Source organism: Peromyscus eremicus, chromosome 2 (genome assembly GCF_949786415.1).
Source record: "Peromyscus eremicus chromosome 2, PerEre_H2_v1, whole genome shotgun sequence".
Lineage (NCBI taxonomy): Eukaryota > Metazoa > Chordata > Mammalia > Rodentia > Cricetidae > Peromyscus > Peromyscus eremicus.
This window is the reverse complement of record NC_081417.1, coordinates 151,065,767-151,072,268: the sequence shown is the minus strand read 5'-3', so window position 1 is coordinate 151,072,268 and position 6,502 is coordinate 151,065,767. Positions and strand designations below refer to the sequence as shown.

At 44.9% G+C, this 6,502-nt stretch overlaps 1 non-coding gene across 1 annotated transcript; it reads right to left on the bottom strand.

Annotated features, from left to right (window-relative positions):
• Positions 1-1,914: 1,914 nt before the first annotated feature.
• On the bottom strand, positions 1,915-2,078 carry LOC131905456 (U1 spliceosomal RNA). The gene has a single exon (XR_009377964.1). It is a non-coding gene; the product is annotated as a U1 spliceosomal RNA (small nuclear RNA).
• Positions 2,079-6,502: the final 4,424 nt, after the last annotated feature.

Here is a 6,502-nt window from a genome sequence, read left to right as displayed (position 1 = left end):
GTGACCCACAGGCTGCTGAACTGGTTTGCAGAAGGATTGGGGAGAGCCTGGAGCTGCAGCCATAGAACCCCCAAAGTGCTGTAAGCAGAGCTGGATGGGCCATTCTGGTGGAGCGTAGGAAACAAGAATGCCAAGAGAAATGGAGAGTGGAGGCTCATAAGGTCAGAGGGGAACAAGGCCTCTTTCAGGAGCTGCGCTAGAGGCCATGCATGGCGCATTCTGGTAAAGAATCTGGCTGTATGATGCTTGTACCCAGAGAACCTGAGTGAAGCTGAGTTTAAAAGCAATGGACTACGGCCAGGAGTCAGCTCGGTGGGCAGAGGGCTTGCTGTGTAAGCCTGAGGACCCGTCTTTGTCACCACTCTGTTGCTGTAGAGACACCCTAACCAAGGCAACTTATAAAAGGAAGCATTTAGTTGGGAGTTTGCTTACAGTTTCAGAAGGTTAGTCCATGAATTATGGCAGGAAGCAGACAGGCATGTCTGGAGCAGTAGCTGAGAGCTTTATATCCTAATCAGCAGGCAGCAGGTAGAAAGAGAGACACTGGGCCCAGTGTGAGCTTTTGAAAACTCAAAGTCCATCCCCAGAGATACATATCACATCCTCCAACAATGCCACACCTCCTAGTCCTTCTCAAACAGTTCACCAACGGGGGTGAACTTTTAAATGTATGAGTTCGTGGAGGCCATTCTCATTCCAACTGCAGGACCTAAGTTTGAATCCTCAGATCCCTCATAAAGCTGGCTGCTACAGTGTTCTAAAGGTGAGACAGGAGGCAGAGACAGAACTCCAGAAGTTTCTGGATTACACAGCAGTGAGAGGACCCTGTCTTAGACAAGGGGAAGGTAAGGACCAACACCCAAGGTTGTTTTCCAGTTTCTACACATGTGCCAAGGCATGGCTGCTCTGGAATAATCCTCTGTACACTGTGAATATGTATTACTCTCATTACTCTGATAGGCTGGTAGCTGGGCAGGAAGTTAAGCAGGAAAGTCAAACTAATAATGATGGGAAAAGGAAGGGCGGAGTCAGGAGTCGCCAGCTAGATGCAGAGGAAGCAAGATGAGAATGCCATACTGAGAAAACGTACCAAGCCACGTGGCTAAACATAGACAAGAATTATGGGTTAATTTAAGTGTAAGAGCAAGTTAGTAATAAGCCTGAGCTATTGGCCAAGAATTTATAATTTATATTAAGTCTCTGAGTGATTATTTGAGAGTGGCTGTGGGAAAGAGAAAGCCTCCATTTGCAATGTGTGCTCACCCTCACACATAATCACATAGTCACACACACACTATACATAGAAACATACAAAAATAAAAAGTAAAATGCATTTTTAAAGCAATGGATTTACTTGTTTAAAGGAGGAACTCTCAAGAAAATGCAGCTTTCAGACTGCTCACTGCTCTTATCAAGGTCTATAGTGAAAAAGAGCAACAGATGGGACAGAAAGACAAAAAAATGATCCAAGCATGATGGCGCACACCTTTAATCCTAGCATGTGGGAGGCAGAGGCAGGTGGATCTCTGTGAGTTTGAGGCCAGCTGTGTCTACATAGTACATTTCAGGACAGCCAGAGCCTGTCTCAAAAAACAAAAATTTTGAAAGAAAGAAAGAAAGAAAGAAAGAAAGAAAGAAAGAAAGAAAGAAAAAACTGAACAGCCTGGAGGGTGGGGCAGTGTCTTAGTTAGGGTTTCTATTGCTGTAAAGAGACACCATGACCACGGCAACTCTTATAAAGAAAACATTGAATTGGGGTGGCTCGCTTACAGTTTCTGAGGTTCAGTCCGTTATCATCATGGTAGGGAGCATAGCATTGTGCAGGGAGACGTGGTGCTGGCTACTTCTTGATCAGAAGGCAACAGGAAGAGGACTCAGACACTGGACAGGTATCTTTTTTTTTTCTTTTTTAATCAGGGGAGAGTGCGGACACAGTCCCCCACTACCACAAATTATGCAGTCAAGTTTCCCTCATTTGGGGAAATCACAGGGGTCAACACACCCCAAGTGCAATGGATGAGCCTCGCCCTGGGAAAACCACCTGCTTAATCATGGTATCTCCCCTGCCAGGTAAGTGTTGAACAGGTATCTTGAGCATAGGAAACCTCAAAGTCTCCCCCGCTCCAGTGACACACTTCCTCTAACAAGACCACATCTGCTCCAATAAAGCCACACTTCCTAATAGTGCCACTCCCTATGAGCTTATGGGGGCCAATTACATTCAAACTACCACAGGGGGTATCCTAGTTAGGGCTCCTATTTCTGTGGTGGAACAGAATGATCAAAGCAACCCAGAGAGGAAAGAGTTTATTTGGCTTACACTTCCACATCACAGGTCATCATCAAAGAAATTCAGGACAGGAACTCAAACAGAGCAGGAACATGGAGGTAGGGGCTGTTACAGAGACCATGGAGGGGTGCTGTTTACTGGCTTGCTCACCATGGCTTGCTCAGCCAGCTTTTTTATAGAACCCAGAACCACCAGTCCAGGGATGGCACCATCTGCAATTGGGTAGACCCTCCCTAATCAGTCACTAATTGAAAAAATGCTCTACAAGCTTGCCTACAGCCTGATCTTATGGAGGCATTTTCTCAATTGAGGTTTCAACTGACTCTCACTTGTGTCAAGTGACCCCTTGTCAATCTGACACATAAACACATCACTGTTAAGCCATAACCTTTCCTTTCTTGTTCATCCCCAAGGGCACATGAATATCAACGTTACAATGAAAGCATTCCAAGTTTTAAAAGTCCCAGTCTTTAAATTTTCAAACACTTAAAAAATTCAGTCTCTTTTAAGATCCAAAATCTTTGTAAAATTCCAAAAACTCTTTTAAAGTTCAAATTCTCTCAACTGTGGGCTAAAATCAAAAATAAGTTAAATACTTTCTTACTTCAAGAGGGAAGAACCAGAGTACAGCGACAATCTGAACAAAGAAAAATCAAACTGAACTCAATGTCCAATGTCTGGGATCCAATTGTGATCTTCTAAATTCCTCCAAAGGGCTTGGGTTACTTCTCCAGCTCTGCCCTCTCCACACATACAGCTTGTCCTCTGGGCTCTGGCTGGCTCCACTCTACTGCTGCTGCTGTTCTTGGTGGTGCCAATGGTACTGACATCTCCAAAATGTTGGGGTCTTCTACTGTGACTGGGCTGCACTCTCAACAATGGCCTTTCCTGGGCTTTCGTCATGGTACCAAGTTCCAGCTTCTCTGCATGACCCCTTCAGTCCTGGGCCTTCAACTGCCACTGAGGCTGCACCTTCACCAATGGCCTCTCCTGACCTCTCACAGTGCCAAGCCCCAGCTGCTCTTCATGACCCCTTCATGACTTCAAAACCAGTACCACCTGGGTAACTTTTACACTGCCAGGTTAGGCTGCCAGCATGAAGTACAACTTGGGCCACCTCTAGAACACAGCTTTTATGTGCTGAGTTTGAAGAAACACTTCCCAGAAGACTTCACATCAGTGATGTTGGTCTCTTTTCTTTCTTTCTTTCTTTCTTTCTTTCTTTCTTTCTTTCTTTCTTTCTTTCTTTCTTCCTTCCTTCCTTTCCCTCTATTAATTAATTAATTTATTTATTTATTTATTTATTTATTTATTTATTTATTTATTTATTTATGGTTTTTCAAGACAGGTGTTCTCTATGTAATAGACTTGGCTGTCCTGGAACTCATTTTGCAGACCAAGCTGACCTCAAACTCACAGATATCCACCTGCCTCTGTCTTCTGAATGCTGATTAAAGACATGCACCACAACCACCAAGCAGATGCTCGTCTCTTCTTAATCACAGCTGATTCTTCAGCCCCATCTAACCAGAACCCAAAATTATTGGAATTTTTCCAGGGTCCTGCCCTGAGAAAATCCTTCCCAGAGTCCTGGGAAAGATGCTATATCCAGCATGGGGTTATCTGGGGGAAAAGAATCTATGTACACCATGCTCTTTCATCCATTTATTTCTCTAGGACAAAATTCTATCTATACAGCTTCAGTTCCATCCTCACACTCCACTCCTCTCTGTACCTACTTTTCCTGTCCTCTCATAGCCCTAGTAATAACTAAGCTCTTATGTTCTCAACCTCATCCTCCATTCCTTCGTCCTCCATCTCTCCTTCCTCTTCTCCTCTCCTGACCTGATTCAAATCCACATACAATCTGCAAAACTTTTTCTTGTTCCTTACTTCTCAGCCTGAGTCAGTCTGCTTTATCATCTACAGAAACTCTGCCTTGTTCTCTCCTCTCCAGCCATGTGACTCTGCTTGGACCAGGAATTCTGTTACAGTCTTTACTGCACCTGGTTATGCAAAAAGCCCCATTGTCCTGAGTCAATAGCTTTGCAATGCTACTAGGCCTGAAGGCAAGGGATGGTCTGAGCATCATTGCACAAGAAACAAAGCTATGCATCTACAGCCTGCTTGTCTCCTAGGCTCTGTAGGGGTATTACTTAGTAGATCAGCAGTAGGTCTGAGCTTATACTTTTTGCCTTATGGCCTAGTAGTATATGAACCCACAAGAATTTCATAGCAGAAGACAGCTAATATATTAAAAGCTGAATAGCACCAAATATTCCCTGATAAATGGCTTCCCTCTAGAAAAATTCCTTGACTTTTCTAGGTATAGCTTTATTATATACAGTTGAATCTCTATAATATATTCTTGTGGCTTGCAACACAAAATAGCAAACAGCCTGATAGCATCATTAAAGAATTCTCAAACTTACCACAAGACAGGCCTCCATCATCTGCATTACTCTCAACTGACTTGTCTTCCAAGGTCCCACAGAGCAGCTCACCAAGCTTTGAAATCTTAATGGCTTTTCCAGCCCAAATTTCCAAAGTCCTTCCACAACCCCCTGAAAACCATATGGTCAGTTTTATCACAACAATACCCCACTCCTGGTACCAGTTTCTGTCCTAGTTAGGGTTTCTATTATTGTGATAAAACACCATGACCAAAGCAACTTGGAGAGGAAAGGGTTTATGGGCTTACGCTTCCACATCACAGTTCATGATCAAAGGAAGTCAGGACAGGGCAGGAACTTGCAGGCAGGAGCTGATGCAGAGGTCATGGAGGGGTGCTGCTTACCAGCTTGTTCACATGACTTGCTTATCCTGTTTTCTTATAGAACCCAGGACCAGCAGCCCAGGGATGGCACCACTCACCACAGGCTGGGCCCTCCCCCATCAATCACTAATTAAGAAACTGCCCTACAGCTAGGTATTATGGAGGCGTTTTCTCAGGGGAGGTTCCCTCCTTCCAGATGAGTCTAGCCTGTGCCAAGCTGACAGGGGCAATGGAAAAACGAGTTCAAAGCATCTGACAAAGCACGTGCCAAAGAAGGACTGACTGGTAGAGAACCCACCTACCCTGCACTGGGGTAACAGGGAAAATGCCAGAGAGAGAGAGAGACTCCATCCATCAATGTAGAAGACTCCAATTCAAAATGTGTTTGAATGGAGAGAGTTTGTATTGCAGATTCCACAGAAGGGGTACCCTGCTCACAAAACAGATGCCAGGGAAATTTCTTTCACAGATTCCACCACCAAAACACCATATTCAAGCTAGCAGCACAACTTGGCATCATTACTCATGTGGTGCTGGTTTTACAGACATGAAAAGCAGGAGAGTGAGGGGGTGGTTCTCAAGGGCTTGGACCAAGATTCCACAAAGCAGCTGGGGCAGGTAACATCTGGCAAAATTGGAGTCTCTGCCAGGAAGCTCTGAGAGGTCATTGTGGGGATCTGTAAAGGTGAAACCTGGGTTGCAATGGAGACCCCAGGATGTTGGAGATGCTTGAGACCATGGGTAATCTACAACCATGGGGTGGAGCCAGTCCAAGAGAGAGGCTGTGTGTGTTGCAGGCAGCAAAGCTAGAAGGACAGGGATGCCTAAGCAGAGTCCAGATGAATCCATTGTGAGTCTCAGGTGCCTGATGTGGAGCTACAGGATTCGGTGTTTGTCCTGCTGGGTTTCAGTCTGGCTGTGCCTGAATTCTTCCCTTCTGGAATGGAAATGTTCATCTTGTACCATTCTACAGTAGAAATCTGTGATTTGATTTGATAGGTTCTCACAGTGCTGAGATTGCCTTCACAGTGTTCGTACTGTTGAAGACAAAGGACGCCTTTGATATTAGGATGAATGCATTTCACATACAAGATGAACACAAGGCTTTGGGGAGTGGGGTGGGATATTATTTAAAAAAAAAATTTATTTGGGTACCAAGTTGGCAAAGGGTGGGATTGTGGTAGTTAATCTCGGTTGTAGACTGGGTGGGATTTAGAATCGCCATGGAAACACACCTCTGGTTGTGACTGTGAAGGTGTGTCCAGGAACCTAACTAAAGAAACAAGGCACCCTGGATGTGGGGGGCACCATCCCCTAGGCTGTACAAAAAGGAAACTCAGGGTGAGCATCAGCATTCATCATTTTCTGTCTCCGAACTGGACACAATGTGACCAGCTGCCTCCCGCTCCCATCCTGTAACTTCCCCACCATGATGG